At 42.6% G+C, this 21,229-nt stretch overlaps 1 protein-coding gene across 1 annotated transcript in view; it reads right to left on the reverse strand.

Annotated features, from left to right (window-relative positions):
* Nucleotides 1–378: 378 nt before the first annotated feature.
* Nucleotides 379–21,229, reverse strand: part of SLC25A17 (solute carrier family 25 member 17) — a 61,369-nt gene continuing 40,518 nt past the window's right edge. Inside the window, exon 10 of the mRNA XM_081083207.1 lies at nucleotides 379–1,141. The gene's annotated coding sequence lies outside the window, so the exon portion shown is untranslated. The remainder of the gene's footprint in view (nucleotides 1,142–21,229) is intronic.

Below are 21,229 nucleotides of genomic sequence, written 5' to 3' on the forward strand. Positions count from 1 at the left end.
TAACACTTCGGAGGCACCAGGCACGCTTCTATTTACTTTACATACATGGACTAAATGAACCCTTCCCAAAACCCTGGGAGGAAGCGTCACACTGACTTTGTGGAGGGGAAAATAAGGCAAACAGCTTGCCAGGCCAGGTCGTAACCACGAGACGGAGTCTGACTCTGCTTCCCGAGGGGCGCCGTTTGCAAAGACTTCTGGGTTTTCTTCCCAGCCCCTCCCTGGCTCCTATTCTGTGGGAAGTGGCGGTTCCCAGCACTCACTGGCCTACATTCGCAGTGAAGCGGACCACTGAAAAGTATGTTTCCCAAACCATGTCACTACACTGGGAACTGGGAACCTGATGTAGTCACAAAAATAGGATGAAAAATTGCCCATGACACTATGACTTAAAACTATAATTACATACATCTCACCCTCGTTTTACACACACACACTGATGCACAAATAAATAAAAAATACACACAACATTAACAGTGGTTATTTGGGGTGATAGAACTCTGGGTGATGTCTTTCTTCATCCATGTATGTAACTGGCCCAAATTTTCTTCATGAGGAAATTTGTATACTGAAGGTATGAAATTTTAAATCATGTCACAACTGGGAGTGATTCTGGCAAACCTTGCCTGGGAGTAAGGAGTATGAACTAAAAGAAAATGTAAAACTCAGGCTGTTGTCACAGGATTGGTTCTGGGACGTGGCATCAGAAGAGTGGGCTAGCTTGGACAGAAAGCATCATACGGGTATAGGAGGGCTGCACACAGCCCCACTGTCATTCAGTGAGTGACACGTTTCCCACCGCGGGTGGTGTTGCTGGTGTCCTGTCGATCACAATCCCACGTGAGCCAGGGAACCCGTCTTCTTTTTTGCTCAGGGCTAAGCATGCTGAGAGAGGGTGGTTTCACTCAAGTCACCAACAGAGCACATCGGCCACTCTCACGGCTGAATCCGAGTTTTCCTTTTCACCTCTCTGCCCCTTTGGCTGGCGCCAGAGGGAAGGGAAGAGGAAGAACCAAGTCAGCGACTGTGCTCTGCAACTGATCCAGTGCTGTCAACGATGACTCCTGACAGAGCACAAAAGTCCTCCCATGAAACCTCTGGCAACTCACGCGACGTCTTCTCCAAATAAGCTCCTTGTTCGCTGCAGAGACAGGCAGGAGCATCATCGTCTGTGCAACTCAGTATCCTCTCTAACCCAAACAGAGCTTCTGGTGGGAATATGCAATGAAGCACAGGATACAGTCTCTGTTCTCGCGGAACTTACAATGTAGCTGCACTGATGAGATATTTACTTACACATGAAGAAATAACAACATAGGAAGATATATAGGCACTAATTTTTAAATATATTAAACAATCTTGTATTGCTGGTTATCTTCCAAAATAAATCGCAAGCTTCTTGGGACTAGGATGGCTTTGCATTTCTTCACACACCCTGTGGTGTTTATTTACTGCCTTGACTAGAGCCATGCACTGAATAAGTGTTTTAGACTGGAAATTATATGCTGCCTGCTTGGCCGGCAGATGCCTCTATCCTAAGGAAGGTGACGTGCTTCCTCTCTGAAGATGATTACCATCGAGAGGACCTAGCTTTCACCTGGCTATAGAGCACTATGGGAGAAGAGTAGACTTTCACCACCCTGGAAAACAAGAACTCAAACTCAGGAGAGACCTGATCAGAATTAAAAGAGCAATACATTCCACAGGACTCTTCTAGCCTAAAATTTCAGGATTTCTTTTCCTTAGGAAGGCATATTTTTTTAAATGTGCCTTAAAATTCCCCAATAAAAAAGGTTAGATGAACATTACCTAAGAAACAGGAACCAAAAACATCGGATGACTATGTACAAAATAAACCAATTAAAATTCATAGAAGGGGATTGTTAGATTATATACCAAACTGTTGATGGTAGTTATTTCCGGGTGGAGGGCAGGTAAAAGGTGTATATTTGTATGGTTTGAAGCCTGTACAACCGGAGTGTATTCATGTACAATAATTTTTGCCAATAAAGAAAGGGGACAAAGAGAAGGGAGAGATGGTGGAGGGAGAGGAGGGGGAGGATGGGAAGAGGCCAGCGTCATCTGCAAGGAAGGTTGGGAAATGTGTTATTATTTACCTGGGTACATAGCTAGCATCCAACAATACAGGGATTCTGTTACTAATGAAAAAGAGGAAATGGTATTAGTAATTAGTAAGCAACTGAGCAGTCTCTGCTTCAAGGAAGAAAAAACACAAGCAGAGAAAGGGGGTCATAAACAGATGGTGTAGGTAGGTTAGGTGACATAAAGAAGCAGCAATGCTTAAAGAGGCAGGGAGGGGCTTGAGAATAAAGGGCTTTGGGTTTATCACCCAAGCCAGCAAGTTCCTCGCACTTAGGCCTAAGCCCAAGAGATTCTCTCAGACTCTATAGGCCTCTGACAAGGGTTTGGATTTGCTTTTTTTAAAGCCCTCCAGGCGAATCTGATTTAGAGAGTGGCTTGCTCTAAGCCAGCTGTTCTCAGTTGGATGGTTTCTACCTTTTAGGGGACATTTGGCAACATGTAGCTACATTTTGTTGTTGTTGTTGTTAATCCTCACTGAGGATATTTTTCCATTGCTTTTCAGAGAGAGGGAGGGAGGGGGAGAGAGAGAGAGAAAAATGTAGATGTGAGAGACACACTGATTGGTTGCCTCCCGCAGGTGCCCCAACGAGGAGTAGGGAGCGAACCCAAAACTGAGGTATGTGCCCTTGACTGGGAATGGAACCTGAGACCTTTGGTGCTCAGGCTGATACTCAAACCATTGAGCCATAACGGCCAGGGCTATAGCGACACTTTTTATGGTCACTGCTGTTAAACACCCTACAGTGTACAGGACAGTCTCTCCACAAGCAAGAATCACCCAGCCCAAATGTCAGCTGAGCTGAGGCTGAGAAACCCTGCTCCAGGCACTGAGGAGCCCTTGAAGATCTTAAACAGTGAAGTAATATCCATTCACTCAAATACTGAACAGAAATGGAGATGAGGTGGAGGGGAACAGAACAAGACTTTAAAAATAATGTGGCTGCTTTTTACCGCCTCTCCATCAGAGAGGATGGCGCCCACCTGGCCCCAGCTTAAAATCTATTTCTGCATCCTGGTCTTTCTTTAATTTCTTAATCCCCAGCTCCTCCACTCAGCAAATGGACTGTTTCCTTTTCCATGCGGGACATGGAAAAGAGAGAAACAGCCCCCCACATTTGGCGCCCCTGAACAGGGACTGAGTACGGAGGCAAAAGAAGAAAGCGAGGGGGTCACTCCCAGAAGCGTGTGCACACAGATTTAAAGGAATAAGTGTTAAGACACTAAGGTCCAGAAACCAAGATGGCGGCATAGGTTAACGCCGAAGACTGCTGCCTCGAACAACCAATCAAAAATACAACTAAAAGATGGAACAGACATCATCCAGAACCACAGGAAGGCTGGCTGAGTGGAAATTCTACAACTAGGAGGAAAGAGAATATCATACCCAGACTCAGAGGAGGCACAGTGCTGAAGTGAAATACTAAGGTGCGGAGTGCACACGGAGCGGGCTGGAGGCGGAGGGCGTGGTTGTTGTTTTCAATTGGGAGGGAGTTTCAGACTCTGAGCTCCAGATCCGGGCGAGTCTCTAGGGACCCAGACTCAAACGGGAGAAGCGGGACTGTCTGGCTTCGGTCAGAACTCGAAGGCAGCTCTCTCTCCGAGGTTTGTAGCAGTTGCTGGGACTCTGTGAGGCAGAGCACCTAGGGATGGAACTGAGAGCAGCCATAACTGCTTGCTCTGCCCGCCCCGTAGATCCCCAGGGAACCGCCCCGCCCAAGCCCTGCGCAGAGCCATTTGCTGGATAGCCTCAGGAAAACGCTAGATTAGCACCGCCCTACAGATCCAGCACAGAAGCTCTCCCACTGCAGACACAGCTGACTCTCATAGCCAGTTGGCCTGGAGGTCAAATCACCCCCAGTACTGCCGACAACAATCAAGGTTTAACTACAACAAGACTGTGCACAAAGACCACAAGGGGGTGCACCAAGAAAGCATAAAAAATGCGGAGACAAAGAAACATGACAGAAATGGAGGATATAGAGCTAAAAACCGCAATTTTAAGGTCTTTCAATAATTTTCTAGAAACTGCCGATAAATGTAGTGAGATCCTCAAGGAATCTAATGAGACCCTCGATGTTGTGATAGAGAACCAACTAGAAATTAAGCATACACTGACTGAAATAAAGAATATTATACAGACACCCAACAGCAGACCAGAGGAGTGCAAGAATCAAGTCAAAGATTTGAAATGCGAAGAAGCAAAAAACACCCAACTGGAAAAGCAAAATGAAAAAAGAATACGAAAATAGTGTAAGGAGCCTCTGGGACAGCTTCAAGCGTACCAACATCAGAATTATAGTGGTGCCAGAAGATGAGAGAGAGCAAGATATTGAAAACCTATTTGAAGAAATAATGACAGAAAACTTCCCCCACCTGGTGAAAGAAATGGACTTACAGCTCCAGGAAGCACAGAGAACCCCAAACAAAAGGAATCCGAAGAGGACCACACCAAGGCACATCATAATTAAAATGCCAAGAGCAAAAGACAAAGAGAGAATCTTAAAAGCAGCAAGAGAAAGAAACTCAGTTACCTACAAGGGAGTACCCATCCGACTGTCAGCTGATTTCTCAACAGAAACTTTGCAGGCCATAAGGGAATGGCAAGAAATATTCAAAGTGATGAATAGCAAGAACCTACAACCAAGATTACTTTACCCAGCAAAGCTATCATTCAGAACTGAAGGTCAGATAAAGAGCTTCACAGATAAGGAAAAGCTAAAGGAGTTCATCACCACCAAACCAGTATTATATGAAATGCTGAAAGGTATCCTTTAAGAAGAGGAAGAAGAAGAAAAAGGTAAAGATACAAATTATGAACAACAAATATGCATCTATCAACAAGTGAATCTAAGAATCAAGTGAACAAATAATCGGGTGATCATAATAGAATCAGGGACATAGAAAGGGCATGGACTGACTATTCTTGGGGGGGAAAGGGGTGTGGGAGATGTGGGAAGAGACTGGACAAAAATCGTGCACCTATGGATGAGGACAGTGGGTGGGGAGTGAGGGCAGAGGGTGGGGCGGGAACTGGGAGGAGGGGATTTATGGGGGGAAAAAAGGAACAAATGTAATAATCTGAACAATAAAGATTTAATTTAAGAAAAAAATAATGTGATATACAGTAGTCATACCTCACACCTGACAGTGATTCAATCAGAACAGAGTTGAGAACCTAAGAAACAAGAAGCATTTAAGTAGCCAAACAAGGTACTGGAAAGCCCATGTGTTTTATTCCCAGAATTTCTTCCTCAGCTTATTTACTCCTATTTTACAAAAACTTCTAAATACTTTGGTTCTCTGGCAGCCTGGCTCTCCTCATACTAGAAGTTGCCTATTGGAAGAGAATGTTCTCAGAGGCAGACATATTAAGGTCAGAAAAGTGCCAATTAACAAACTGGGGTCAGGACAAACTGTATCTGTAAAAAGCAGACACAGAAATGCAAAACACACAGTAGTTGAGAGTGAGTCTTTGAAAGGTCAAACTATCCAATAATCTCCCAAAGGCATCACATTATTAGCCAGCACAGTAACACATCACAATTATGTCCAAGTTTTTTTTTTAAATTGATGTTAGAGAAACATTGATGTGAGAGAGAAACATCGATCAGTTGCCTCCCTTACACACCCTGACCAGGGATTGAGCCCACAACCTGGGTACATGCCCTGACTGGGACTCTAACCAGTGACTTTGGTGCACAGGACAATGCTCAACCAACGAAGCCACACCAGCCAGAGCTGATATGTCCTAGTTTTAAAGCAACGTTTGAAATATATGTATTCTATTATGTTTAAAGTGGACGTTTAACATTTCAGAAAGATTTCTGTACATATAGTTAAAACAAGGCAATAAATGAAAACATTCTGGTGCATAAAGAAGTAGCATTGCAAATATGCTAGAAAAGCAGTATGTGAGCATTATCACATACTCCTAAGAATGGCTAAAAGTGCTGAGAATAGCCCTGGCTGGTTTGGCTCAGTTGATAGAGCATCGGCCTGGGGACTTAAGGGTCCCAGGTTCAATTCCAGTCAAGGGCACATGCTGAGGTTGCAGGCTTGATCCCCAATAGGGGGTGTGCAGGAGGCAGCTGAGCAATGAGTCTCATTGATGTTTCTCTATCTCTCTCCCTTTCCCTTCTTCTCTGAAATCAATAAAAATATATTTTTAAAAAAATGCTGAGAATAGGGTAGAAGCTCAGTCCAAGCTAACTGACTGTGAGCAAAGAAACAATAGAAGGAATCTAGAAAAAACCCATAGCTAACATCATACTCATTTGTTAAAGACTGGATGCTTTCCCCTTGCAAGATCGAGAATAAGACAAGGATGTGTGTGCTCTCACCACCTCTTTTCAACATTTTACTGGAAGTTCGTCAGAGGAATTAGGCAAGAAGATGCAATAAAAGACATCCAGATTGGAAAGGAAGAAGTGAGAAAGTCCTCTATGCTTAGATGACATCATCTTGTATATAGAAAATCCTAAGGAATCCACTGATAATATTAGAACTAATAAGTGAATTCAGCAAGGTTGCAGGATACAAAGTCAATATACAAAAGTTAATTGTATTTCTACTCACTTGTAACAATCCATCCAAAAGTGAAATTAAGAAAACAATTTCAACCCTAGCCGGTTTGGCTCAGTGGATAAAGCCTTGGCCTGTGGACCGAAGGGTCCCAGGTTCAATTCCAGTCAAGGGCACATGCCTGGATTGTGGACTCAGTCCAATGTGCAGGAGGCAGCCAATCAATGATTCCCTCTCATCATTGATGTCTGTCTCTATCTCTCTCTTCCTCTCTGAAATCAATAAAAATATATTTTTAAAAAAAAACACAATTTCACTTGTAATAGCACCAAAAGAATAAAATACTTAGGAATAATACATTTAACAAAAAAGTTATACTCTTAAATCCACAAACATTGTTGAAAGAAATTAAAGAAGATATAAGTAAATGGAAAAGGCATTTCATGTTCATGGATACAAAGAGTTAATATTAAGATAGCAGTATTTACCAAATAGATCTACCGATTCAAGGCAATCCTTATCAGAATCCCAGCTGGCTTCTTTGTAAAAATTGACAAGCTGATAGAAGCGGTGTTTGAAGAAAAATTCAAATGAAATTTTAAGGGACCGCAAATAACCCAAACAACCATTGCCTGTCTCCATTCCAATGCAAGTCCCACAAGAGCAGTGACCTTGTCTGTCTTGTTCAAAATGTATCCTTATTGTTTAGCAAAGTCGCTGGAGCATGGCAGATGCTCAAACATTATTTGTTGACTTGACTAGCAGGATATCTTTGGTACAAGGCAACAATATTTATTAAGCACCATTATTAAATCTACTATTTGGTACTGGAGACAAAATGAAGCTTGCACTCCAGGAACAGGAGTGACAGATGAGCAAATAAGAACAATGTAATCTGATAAAGTTGATACCAGCGTTCTTGTTCTAATCATAGTATTTTTTCTGCTTATAAGCTGCTCGCTGCATTTATTACTCAGCTCCCTCCTGCCTGGACACATTCCATCATTTATTCAGTTCAGAGGAAGGTAGGAATACATGTACCATATTGTATTTAATGTGGTGAAATTACTAAGGCACCAAATCTTAGGAAAGCCTTACTTTTTGTCAAAATACATATTTTAGGGACTGCAACTCTAGGTTCTCTGGTTTAGACAAACCTAAATTCAACACAGTACCCCATCTCCCTCTCTAGATATACTAATTGGACAAATACCTACAAGAGTACTCATCATGATAATGCCTGGGACATAATAATGGTGATGAGGATTCAGGTCTCTTAATCTACTGAGGGAGGGAGAAATAAAACAGTGCAAAGGTACTCGATAGTGCTGTACTAGGATATTAAGTTCCAATAACTACTACAGAAACAAAATGGCCCTGGCTGGTTTGGCTCAGTGGATAAAGCATCGGCCTGGGGACCGAAGAGTCCTGGGTTTGATTCCAGTCAAGGGCACATGCCCAGGCTGCAGGCTCGATCCCCAGTGGGGGGTGTAGGAGGCAGCCGATTGATGATTCTCTCTCATCATTGATGTTTCTCTCTCTCTCTCTCTCTCTCTCTCTCTCTCTCTCTCTCTCTCCCCCCCCCCCCCCCGCCCCTTCCTCTTTGAAATCAATAAAGATATTTTTTTAAAAAAGAAACAAAATGCACAGAGAGACCTTTGTGTTAGGACATCCTTACCCCAGCTTGACACTCAAGTGATGGGCCCATTCTTTTTAACATGGCCATTACTGCATAAATCATAGATAACTTAGGGAAAGACTTGGGGATTCAGAGACTTGAAAGAATTAAATTCCTAGTAAATATGTCAACCAAGTAGTAAAAAGAGTCTGTTAGACAGACATGAACAGAGCAAGGACAATGGGCGAGGCACAGAAACTCACCAGGGCACAAAGCCCTGGATGCCTAGCAAGGAGCAAAAATGGGAAAACAAGAACGTTGGCCCCAGGGAAACCTACCTTCCCCTAGCACCATGGTCGGCAAACCAAGGCTCGCAAGCCACATGCGGCTCTTTGGTCCCTGCAGTGTGGCTCTTCCACAAAATACCGACTTCTGTGCATGGGCCACGAAGTTTCAATCGCACTGTACGTGCGCACCCGCACGTGGTATTTTGTGGAAGAGCCACACTGAAGGGGCCAAAGAGCCGCATGTGGCTCTCGAGCCGCGGTTTGCCGAGCCGCAGTTTGCAGACCACTGCCCTAGCATATCACGGGTCGTGCGGTTCGGATCCGCACCTTTCACATCCCTGGTCAGGCAGTTTAGATGCCCTGGTCTTTTCCTCCCTAAAGATAACATCAGGCCTCAGCTGTATTTCAGCTCCAGGCCCAGAAAAGCAGCAAAAGCAGACAAGTGACACTGTGGCTGCCTCAGGAAAGGCTGCATTGACTAATGATATCAACCAATCAGTGGAGACCATGACCCTAAAAAAGCACACCTGAGAGCTGATGCATATTCTATTGAGACCCTCCCCTGAGAGCTCCCCTAAGATTTCCACCTGCAAGAGAGAGAAATATGCGCAGGAAAAGGACCCAGTGCCTGCTCTCCCACAGGCACGTATCTCCTAACCTCTACGGGACCCCATGACACTTGCCACCGGAAAGCAGTGGGCGGTGGCAGCTCATCCCAGGCTAACCCCCTGAACCTGTCTCCAAGGCCCCCTTTTTTCTAACTTCTCAGTGAGCCAAGCAGCCCAGCCCAGGCTCTCCTGTTGCTTCTTTTATGCTCTTCCTCAGTTCACTGTCCTAAGTATATTTTTGCTGCCATCATGGACCCAATACCCTTTGTCTCAGTGCTATGTAGCCCTACCCTTTGGGTATCCCCATCTCCCGTCCCCTTTTCCTTAAATAAATGCAATTTTTCTTTAATCATCGTCTGAGATGGCTATGTAGCCTGCTCCTGCACCACCCCTTTAACCTTTCAGAGTTCTTTTTTTTTTAAATTGCCTCCATACTGAATCTACCTCCCATATTTAAAAAAAAAGAGAAACCATACTGGTAAGCTTTTAAACTTACTTGCTAAGTTGCTTGTTAAACAACAACAACACACACACACAATCAAATTTACCAAGTGGCTAGAATATGTTTTAACGTTGGGTCCTTTGGCACATTATACCAACTCAATTCCTCCCTTGAGAGTAATAGGCTCACTTTTAGGAAGACAGCCCGGTGTTGTGGGAAAGGATAGGATGTGGTCAGAAGACTTCTGCGTCCTACTCTATCACTGGCTGTGTAACTGCGAATATGGCATTTAACCTTTCTGAACCTATCTCCATACCTATTACATGGAGATACCATTTGACCAAATCATCTCAGAGGTATGAAGAGAGTACCAACTAAGATAATATATGTCAGACTGTTTTATAAACTACCAAGCAATATAGAGAGATTAATTATTATTCATATCTGTATGCCAGTGCTTAGAAAATGCCTGGTAAGCATGTACTCGATAAATATTTGTGAAAGAAATTAATATCTCAATTGCTTATGGAGCACAGATCAATGGGAGCTTTAATTGGCTACAATTCAGAAGCCTAATAAGATGTGGAAAGGGCCCCGATGGAATGGCTCAGTGGTTGAGCATCAACCTATGAACCAGGAGGTCACAGTTCGATTCCGGGTCAGGGCACATGCCTGGGTTGCAGGCTCGATCCCCAGTAAGGGGTGTGCAGGAAGCAGCCAATCGATGATTCTCTCCCATAATTGATGTTTCTTTCTATCTCTCCCTCTCCCTTCCTCTCTGAAATCAATAAAAAATAGATATTTTTAAAAAGATGCGAAAAGATTTACTGTTTACATCAAAACCACTTAATACAGATTTAAATTGATTTTTAAATTCACGGTTGTCAAAATGCCTTAACCCTTTGTGGTCCAATTTTATTTTTGGAATTCAAACAGTCTGGTCCAAATTAATTGACGGGATTGAATGTTGAACCGGTTTGCGGTGTCGACCTCGGCCTTGACGTTGGACCTGCTCCTAGCGCCTGGTCTGTCGAGTCAGCCTCCACGTTGGACCGAAAAGGGTTAAACCTCTTTTACCTCCTGCTCTGCTTTTTTCTTAATCATTTATCTGCTTATTGGCACTTCCACTAGGTAGTGTACAAAAATGAGGGACTTATTCAATGGTGGATTAGTCAACTTTGCAAGTTTTTTTTTAGTTTGTTTTAAAACAAATTGGTACTTTTTAAAAAAACCTTTTTTGTTAAATATATTTTTATTGATTTCAGAGAGGAGGGGAGAGGGAGACAGAGAGAGAATCATTGACTGCCTATCTCCTGCACGCCCCCTACTGGAGATTGAGCCTGCAACCTGGGCATGTGCCCTTGATTGGAATCGAACTTGGGACCATTCAGTCTGCAGGCTGATGCTCTATTCACTGAGCCAAACCAGCTGGGGCTGCAAATTTTTATTAGTGTCAATAAAAACCAGTAAACAGATGGATGTTGGTGGCCAAGTACTGTGTCCTTTCATTTCTCTGACTTTAATTTCTATTTTAAAAAATGAGTTTTTAGCCCTAACTGGTTTGGCTCAGAGGATAGAGTGTAGGCCTGCGGACTGAAAGGTCCCAGGTTCGATTCCGGTCAAGGACATGTACCTTGGCTGCGGGAACATCCTCAGTAGGGGAACCCAGTAGGAGGGGTGCAGGAGGCAGCTGATCGATGTTCCTCTCTCATTGATGTTTGTAACTCTCTATCCCTCTCCCTTCCTCTCTGTAAAAAAATTCAATAAAATATATATTAAAAAATGAGTTTTTATTAATTTTAGAGAGAGAGGAAGGGAGAGAGATGAAGAGAAAGAAACACTGACGGGAGAGAAATATCGATTGGCTGCCTCCTGCACACCTCCTACTGGGGATTGAGCCTAAAACCCAGGCATGTGCCCTGACGGAGAATCTCTTGTTTTGTGGGTTGATGCTCAACCCCTGACCCACACTGGCCGGATAATTTCGATTGATATTGAGAGCTACCGGCTTTATTATCTGACCAGGAGAAAATAATAAATTATGAGTGACAAAATAATTATGCTTGAGGAAAGTAAAAATGTAATTTCAGCAAAATACTACTTACTCCACTCTTTGCTTTTATAGATAAAAAGGGTGCTTCAAGGTAGTGGTCCACCAAGTTCAAGCCACAGTTCCTATTCACTGAGTCTAAGAATGTTTGTTTAACTGGGAACAAATTTCACTAGGCATCTCTAACAGCAGTGATTTATAATGATGATATAGGACCCAACTACAATGCCCTCTGGTGGCCTAACGGTTTCTCTATATCTGCAATTGCAAAATAAAGAACTCCAGACGTTTTCTATCAAATAGCAGCTCATTTATAAATTAAAAAGTCAACAAAGATAAATTGTACAAGTTTTCTTTGATTTTCATAATGATCATGATTATAAAGTATTTCTACAGAGACACTTGCCCAGTGGAACCCCACATTCATGGTGATTCAAAAAATGATTAAAAGCAAGTCCCTGCCCTCTAGACTTTGTCATCTAACAAAGGCACAGGAACTAGGATGCAGATTTGAAACTAAAGCTCAAAGGGGAAAACTGAGAAAAGAGCATGGGCTTTGGAGCCTTTGTAGAAGAATTAAATAAGAATATATAGCCCTGGCAGATGTTGCTCAATGGTTAAAGTGTTGGCCCTCACACCAAAGGGTCATGGGTTCGATTCCTGGTCAAGAGCATGTACCTGGGTTGCAGGTTTGATCCCTGGCCCCAGTCAAGGAACTTTCGGGAGGCAACCAATCAATATGTTTCTCTCACATTGATGTTTTCTCTCTCCTCCTCTCCCTTCCACTCTCTCTAAAAGTCAATGGAAAAAATATCCTCGGGTGAGGATTAAAATACACACACACACACACACACACACACACACACACACACACAAAGCTTTCAGTATGGCAACTGGTACATAGTAGGTGCTCAATAAATGCTAGCCATTATTATTATACTTTAGTATGTAGTATGTATTGATCTTAGCTACCTGCTGGAAGATATATAATTTTCAGCTCTAAACTCCTATAAGACTTACTTTTGATATGCCTCATTTAACTCTATTTCATAGGCTATTGTGAGAATTAAATGAAAACGCATAGAAAGCCCAGCCCCTGGCATACAACATAGAGGTAAAAAAGGAAAGAAAGAAAGAAAGAAAGAAAGAAAGAGAGAGAGAGAGAGAGAGAGAGAGAGAGAGAGAGAGAGAGGGAGAGAGAGAGAGAGAGAAAGAGAGAAAGAGAGAAAGAGAGAAAGAAAGAAAGAGAAAGAAAGAGAGAAAGAAAGAGAGGAAGGAAGGAAGGAAGGAAGGAAGGAAGGAAGGAAGGAAGGAAGGAAGAAAGAAAGAAAGAAAGAAAGAAAGAAAGAAAGAAAGAAAGAAAGAAAGGGAAGGAAGAATTTATGTAGTCCAAAAAGACAATGAACATAAAGAGACAGAATGACATTTTAATTTAATTACATGTCACAGCATATTTTTTGACCCAGTAACTGGATTCCTGAACATTTTTCTCAAAAGAACAACAGAAAAGTATAAAAAGATGCAGATAGTAAGGATTTTATATTACATGCATGTATAAAAGCAAAAAATTAGAAACAACCTAAAAGTCCACTAATAGGAGTCTAATAATGATACACTCACACAATGCAATTCGATGGAGTGACTAAAATAATGTGAGATAGATATTTATTGACATTAAATTATATTTGAGATGAAAATTTACAAAATTAGATTGATCTCCTTTTAAAAACCCTATATATAAATATACCTGTATATGTAACCTATGTATGCATATATTTAAACAAGACTGAAAACAGATATGCTGAAATATTAGCAATATATCTTTATTCTCTTCATTCTTTTCTATATTTTCTGAAGTTTTTATGACTATGTATTATAAGAAAAAACAGAAGCTATAAGAAAAATTTTAAACCAAAATTATAAATACAGCTATCTTCAAGTAGTACAAATGAGTGAAAGACTATTAAATAGAACATCAAGAGGTCTGAATTCCTGTTTTCAAATCCTAATCCTCTGCTATGGGACCTGAGCCATTTGTGTCTCAATTTCCCTATCTATACAGTATAAGTTATTAAAATAAATCTCACAGTAGAGAATAAAATGACAATGAATGTGTTAGAAAGTCTGTAAATGTCACACCCGTGAACTAATTGCAAAAATAAAAAGAAACAGAGGACTTGGTCAATTTTTAAATTCCCTTTTCCTTACGTTTCCACCACTTTTACAATTTCTAATCTGGTAACAAATGCATGATAAAGTACTCGGGGTTTTAGCCTCAACTAGGCTCCAAACTATTTTCAAGTAAACATTTTCACACTGAGTAGATAAGGTGACCCTGACAGTCACAGCAAAGCACAGTTAGCCTAAACTGCTCTTGCTGGCTAATCTTCAGCGGTAGAACGAAACGATTCATGTTATGTCTAATTTTCAAAGTATGTTTATATTTTAAATTCATTGAGTACAGGGAATATACAGTGTGGGGCAAAAGTAGGTTTCCAGTTGTTCATATGGAATATATTAATAAATAATAATACAAGAAAAAACTTTCTCATACAACTGGAAACCTACTTTTGCCCTACCCTGTATCTTTTTTTCTTCTTCTTCGTATCCTCTTTCTCTAGACTGAAGTCTAATTGTAGACAGAACTGCTAGTATGACAGGAGTCCTGATCACCTCTTTCCCTTGTTGCATGCAGGCTCTCAATGGCCTAATACTGGTTCCCCTCCCCCATTCCAGCATATGTTCAACTTGGAGAATTCCAGCCAATTTACAAATAAGAAAGCATCTTCTTTTGTCTTTGCAAACGTTATTTCCTCTGTCAAGAAGGTCCTCTACCCACTATTTAGTGTGTTCCTAATTTAAATGTTGCCTTCTGATCACATAGACCAAGACAGAGTTGGGCCCGGCCTGTCCATACTCCCAAAGTAACTCCTGTACATTTATAGTACGTTCTCATCAGAACTCATCAGTGATAGAATTCCAAATTGTTTTTGTCTGACCCCATGCTGAACAATGAGCTACACCAGGGTAGAGACTGAGTATTATTCTTCTGGATAATCCCAGCAATTGGCATAATGGTAGGTATTCAAAAATGATCTTTTGTTTTTGTTAATCCTCACCAGAGATTATTTTTTTCCATTGATTTTTTAGGAGAGAGGGAGCAGGAGGAGAGAGAGAGAGAGAGAGAGAGAGAGAGAGAGAGAGAGAGAGAGAGAAACATCAATGTGAGAGAAACACATCGATGGTTGTTTCCCAAACTCACCCCAACTGGGATTGGGGATTGAACCTGCAACCCAGGTATATGCCCTTGACCGGGAATTGAATCCGAGACCCTTTGGTGTGAGGGCTGTCGCTCTAACCTGAGCAACACTGGTCAGGGCTCAAAAATAATTTCTTGAATAAATAAATAGAATGCTATTCCTAGAATAAAAATTTGCAATTTTACTAGTATGTGGTCTTCCATACAACATCCACATAGGGGAACACCTATGTAGCTGGCCACCTACTCTACCAACGGGTTCAATAGAAACAAAAACAAAAAAAGAATGAAGTACATGTGAAAGAATTAAATAAATGATGCTACTGAGGTAGATAATTTTAGTGGTTCCAATGAAAGCAAAAAAAAAAAAAAAAAGATTAAAAATCTAGTGACTAGCAAAATAAAATATACTTCAAAGAAGTAAGAACTAATTAATCTAAACAAAAAACACCCAAATGTGAAAAACTGATCATCACCAAGCAAACACCAGAGTGCAAGAATTCCAAAAACATAAACTCTTAATTAACAGACTGATTTGCTTGGAGACAGGTCAGCACTGTATTAAGCCAAAAACACTCATATAACAACTGAGTGCTTATCACAAGTGGGACATCCTGCTAGTGGACTCATTTCCCGTCCGGAAAGAACTTGGTATCTAAGGGAAGACAGAGACGCCTGGCCAGTGTGGTCAGTAGTTGAGCGTCCATCCATGAACCAGGAAGTCATGGTTTGATTCCCAGGCAGGGCGCACGCCCAGGTTCCCGTCTCCATCCCCAGCAGGAGGCGTGCAGGAGGCAGACGACCGATGATTCTCTCTCATCATTGATGTTTCTATCTCTCTTCCTTTCCCTTCCTCTCTGAAATAACACACACACACACACACACACACACACACACACACACACAGAGAGAGAGAGAAAAAACATATTTAAGGGAAGACTGAGACACAGATGGACTTCCAGATAGGATGTAGCAGGTGCAATGATAGACATAGCACAATTTTAGGAGTGGAAAGGTCTTTAGGGGTGGGTGGGTGGCAGGGACCAAAGTTCCAGAAAGGCTTCCAGGAAAAAGTTATGCCTGTTTTGGGCAGGAATTCACCAGGAAGCATAAAAAAGGCACTGAGGCCCTATCCGGTTTGGCTCAGTGGATACAGTGTCAGCCTGCAGAGTGAAGAGTCCCAGGTTCAATTCCTGGACAGGGCACTTGCCTGGGTTACGGGCTCAATCCCCAGTGTGGGGTGTGCAGGAGGCAGTAGATCCATGATTCTCTCCCATCATTGATGTTTCCATCTCTCTCTCCCTCTCCCTTCCTCTCTGAAATCAATTTAAAAAAAAAGATATTCAGATGTGTATAAATCTGCCCAGCCGGTGTGGCTCAGAGGTTGAACATTGACCTATGAACCAGGAAGCCACGGTTCGAGTACAGGTCAGGGCACATGCCTGGGTTTCAGGCTCGATCCCCAGTGGGGGGCGTACAGGAGGCAGCCGATTTATGATTCTCTCTCATCATTGATGTCTCTCTCTCTCTCCCTTTCCCTTCCCCTGAAATCATAAAAATGTATTTTTTAAAAATGTGTATAAATCAATTATGCCTGGCATTTAGTAGGCCCTCAGTGCATGGAAGCCCCATTACTGTCTCATAATTAGTTTCAAGCTGAGTTTTCCTTCCCTTTTTACGTCATTACAGATTGGACCTCACTTGACTGGGTTCCACTGTGCAATGCCCAGTCTATGTAGCATCACACTTTGTTTTGAGTGTGTCTGCTTTAAGTCCTGTGCTAGGAGTGGGTGCCTTGTCCCTCCTTCCCCATTCCTCATATTCATCTCTTAATTTCCTTTTTCACCTTCTGTCTTTAAATAGTAATTTTCTTTTTCTTTTAACCCTCACTGGAGAATATTTTTCCCATTGATTTTCAGAGAGAGTGGAAACAAGGGAGGAAGGAGAGAGAGTGGGAGAGAGAGAAACATCAATGTGAGAGAGACACATCCATTGGCTGCTGCCTGCACAGCCCCGACCGAGGCCAGGAATCGAACCTGCAACCCAGATACATGCTCTTTACCAGAATCGAACCTGAGACACTTTGGTGCCTAGGCCAATGCTCTAATCACTGAACAATGCCAGCCAGAGCAGTAATTTTCTTTCTTTTCTCACCCAGGTCACAGAAAACTTTTCCTCTTTTAATTGATTTTTAGAGAGAGAAAGGGGGGGGGGGTGGATCAAACCCACAACCTTGGCATATCAGAACAATGCTCTAACCAACTAAGCTACCCAGCCAGGGCCATGAAGAACTTTTTTTCTTGTCCATGATGTTCCACTGAACGTACTTTTCAGGGGCTACCAGTATGCCCCACAAAGATCAGCACTAACCCAAAGCCCTTGCACTTCTATGGTAGTAAAAACCTTGCAGAGTCACAATGTTATATTTACTACACACATAAATATCCTACGAATGTGTCTTCGTGTGTATTTGGTTCTCTGGTGACAATCAACACTGCCAGTTAAGTAACTCACCTGCCCAGAGGGAAGGCTCTCCTTAGATACCTGGTGTTTGGCTCCACCAAGTCATGGTTCTTTAGCTTTTCCAGAGACAAGGTGAGACACTAGCTTAGCCAGTGACTTTCTCTTGTCGAACCAGCCATATTTTACTGGCTAACTGGTAAATATTTGGGGGACTTACTTTGAATACTCAGTAAACATAAAATTACTGGATCTGGCTTCTCTTTTGAGGAGACACATTAAAAGGCTCTCAGAAATGTTCACAATTAAAACAAATGGAAAGAGAAAATGCTGCCCCAAAGAAAAACCTAGTTGATTTTCTTGATTCAAACGATATTATCTGATGGATATATATTTCAAATATTTTTATTAATTTTTAGAGAGAAAGAGAGAGGGAAAGAGAAATATCAATGTGAGAGCAGAATGATATTGATTAGCTGCCTCCTGCAGGCCCCCTACCTGGCATGTACCCTGATCAGGAATTGAACCAGCAACCTTTTGGTGCATGGGACAATGCCCAATCAACTGAGCCACACTGGCCAGGGCTATCCAATGGATATTTTAGTAATAGATACTAACTAGACTTATTGCGGTGATCATTTTTCAATATACACATATATCAAATCATGTTGTACACCTGAAAATGCTATATGTCAATATCTTAATGAAGAAGAGCAGAATTTATTAAGCCCATATATGTCATGTACTTAGCCAGATACACACACACACACACACACACACACACACACACTTATATACATACAAGGCCTTGTGCATGGATTCGTGCACCAGTGAGGTCGCTCAGCCAGGTCTGCACCCTCTCGCAATCTGGGACCCCTCGGAGGATGTAGTAGTGCAAGAAGCAGCAGGCGACCAGGGAGGAGCCGAGCTTGGGCCGGGCGCCATGCCTCTCCTCATCCTGGCCCCGCTGTGCCTACCGCCACTGCCCAGTGGTGCTGCCGCAGAGGCAGGAGAGGCTCATGCCACTGCAGCTGCAATTGCCAATCATGAGCCCCACAGAATCTGGCACCCATAGGTCAACTGAGCAGCTCCTGTGTTGAGTATCTTCCCCCTGGTGGTCAGTGCACGTCATAGTGACCGGTCGTTCGGTCACTTAGGCTTTTGTATATATAGACATGTCCTCATTTGTCCAACAGAAATGATTACCTCACAAGGCTGAGTGAAATATAACAGCATTGCTATTGGGCAGATGAGGGCGTCAACTCAGACGCCCAAGCTTGGCTCCTCCCTGGTCGCCTGCTGCTTCTTGCACTACTACATCCTCCGAGGGGTCCCAGATTGCGAGAGGGTGCAGGCCTGGCTGAGCGACCTCACTGGTGCACGAAGTGACTAGTCTGTGGCTGTGATACTATTAAGTGGTAGAACGGAAATCTGAATCCAGATCTGGTTCAAAATGCAGAGTGCTTCTCACTGAACCATATCTATCCACACAGCCATATCCCTCACCCATCCTATATAATAAAAGGGTAATATGCAAATTGACCCTAGGCAGAACAACCGGGAACGACCAGTTGCTATGACACACACTGACCACCAGGGGGCAGACGCTCAATGTAGGAGCTGCCCTCTGGTGGTCAGTGTGCTTCCATAGGGGGAGCGCCACTCAGCCAGAAGCCGGCTCATGGCTGGCCAGCACAGTGGTGGTGGCGGGACCTCTTCTGCCTTCGCGGCAACGCTAAGGATGTTTGACTACCGGCTTAGGCCCACTCAGGGGGAGCGGGCCTAAGCTGTTAGTCGGACATCCCCTGAGGGCTCCTGGGCTGCCAGAGGGATGTCTGACTGCCAGCTTAGGCCTGATCCCCTAGTGAGCAGGCCTAAGCCATAAGTTGGTCATCTCCTGAGGGGTCCTGGGCGCAGGCCTGGCTGAGGGATTCCCCCCGCCGCAAGTGCATGAATTTTCGTGCACCAGGCCTCTAGTATAATAGTAGTCATTGCTAACATTTATCTAGCTCTTCTCATGTGGCAAGCACCGTGTTAAACAATTTATATGATCTTATTTAATCCTCACAACCACATTGTGAGGTAGTTTTATCAAGATCTCTATTTCACAGTTGAGGAAACGAATTTTTATACAAGTTCAGTAATTACTTTGTTCCCACAGCTGGTAAGAAACAGGACCAGAGTTGAACTAATTCCAGAACCCATTCTTTTTTGTTTTTTATTTAGAACCCATTCTTTTAATCACTACTTTAGACTACAGGATACTCACTCTGGTTCTGGCTCCAACCAGGCAAGTCATTTGATAGTTCAATTTCCTTGTTAATTAAATGGGGATATTGTTATTTGTCCCTACCTATTTCACAGGGATATTGGGATCATAAAATGAGAACATGTATAAGCTTTAAGAAGGAAAATTGCTTTATAAATCTAGGCACTGTCACAAGTTTCACTCAGATCTTCCCTCTCCCATGATCATAAAGGGATCTTCCCTCTTTCCTCTCCCATGATCATAAAGGGATTTAGCTGACATTATTAGCTCTCAAACATCCTCTGAAGTGGGTAGTGAGTATTATTATCTCCACTTATCAAAAAGCTGAAGCACAAAGAGATGACGTAATTTACTAGTCAGTGGAAGAGCTGGGAATAAAATCCAAGATTCTAACTCCCACTGCTTATGTTCTTATGGTAAATCCTATTTCTGTTTAAAACAACTGTAAAATAGACATGGGTAGAAATTTTCATGTCAATTCAAAACCCAGATTAAATACTTACAGAAATTAAATTTTCTACTGCAGTGACACTTATATAATCTCTAAGGCTCTTAATGCTCACACACTAGAGAAACTGCACAAAGAATCAAAAAGAAAAATTTCAATTTCCCAACTCTAGTTTTCTCAAATACCTTATTAATCAAAGATTATTAAACTGGCCAAGTCATTACCTAAGTTTCAACTAGTGAGTCTATAAGGGAACATAAAATCTCAATATTAAGTTGTTCCCTCACAAAATCAGAAAAAAACATCAAATACATTCTCACATCATAAAAACTTAACATCCTATATAATAAAAGGGTAATATACAAATCAACCAAATGACGGAACGACCAGTCGCTATGACGCGCACTGACCACCGGGGGCAGATGCTCAACGCAGGAACGCAGGAACTGCCCCCTGGTGGTCAGTGCACTCCTACAGGGGGAGCGCCCCTCAGCCACAAGCTGGGCTGATGGCTGGCGAGCGCAGCAGCCTGCCTCCGTGGCAGTGCTAAGGATGTCTGACTGACGGCTTAGGCCCGCTCCCTGTGGGGAGCGGGCCTAAGCCGTCAGTCAGACATCCCCCGAGGCTCCCAGACTGTGAAAGGGCGCAGGCTGGGTTGAGTGCACAAATGTCGTGCACCAGGCCTCTAGTAACTATAAAATTTGACTTGGAAACTATGCAAACATACCATTCCACAATACCCTGTGCTCAAAATTCAAGTTCCAAAGTGAACTGTATAATTAAAGCAAAAACAAAAGTACACATGGCCCCGTTATGATCATTCTTCTCCTGCATAAAAATCAAAATCAATTCTGTGCTTCCCACCCAAGCCCCACCACAGATACTCAGAAACCTTAAGTAAAATAAAAAGTAGTAATGGGCCAATTCTGCCTACCATTCTGTTTTAAATAGAGGATGAGTATTCAGTTTAGTCCCTAGTTAGTAGCTCCTCCCAGTTCTTGTTTTCTAGAACAACACAATGATCTTTCAACTAGAGGCCCAGCGCGCGAAATCACGCAAGACCCAGACCCATCAATGCACCTCCTGGACCGGTTATTTGGTCGTTACTGCGTTACAGTCACTGGCCTTTTATAATATAGATTATTACTAGTTTGATAATCACAT

The sequence above is a fragment of the Myotis nattereri genome, assembly GCF_964212035.1.
Source record: "Myotis nattereri genome assembly, chromosome: 2".
NCBI classification, from domain to species: domain Eukaryota; kingdom Metazoa; phylum Chordata; class Mammalia; order Chiroptera; family Vespertilionidae; genus Myotis; species Myotis nattereri.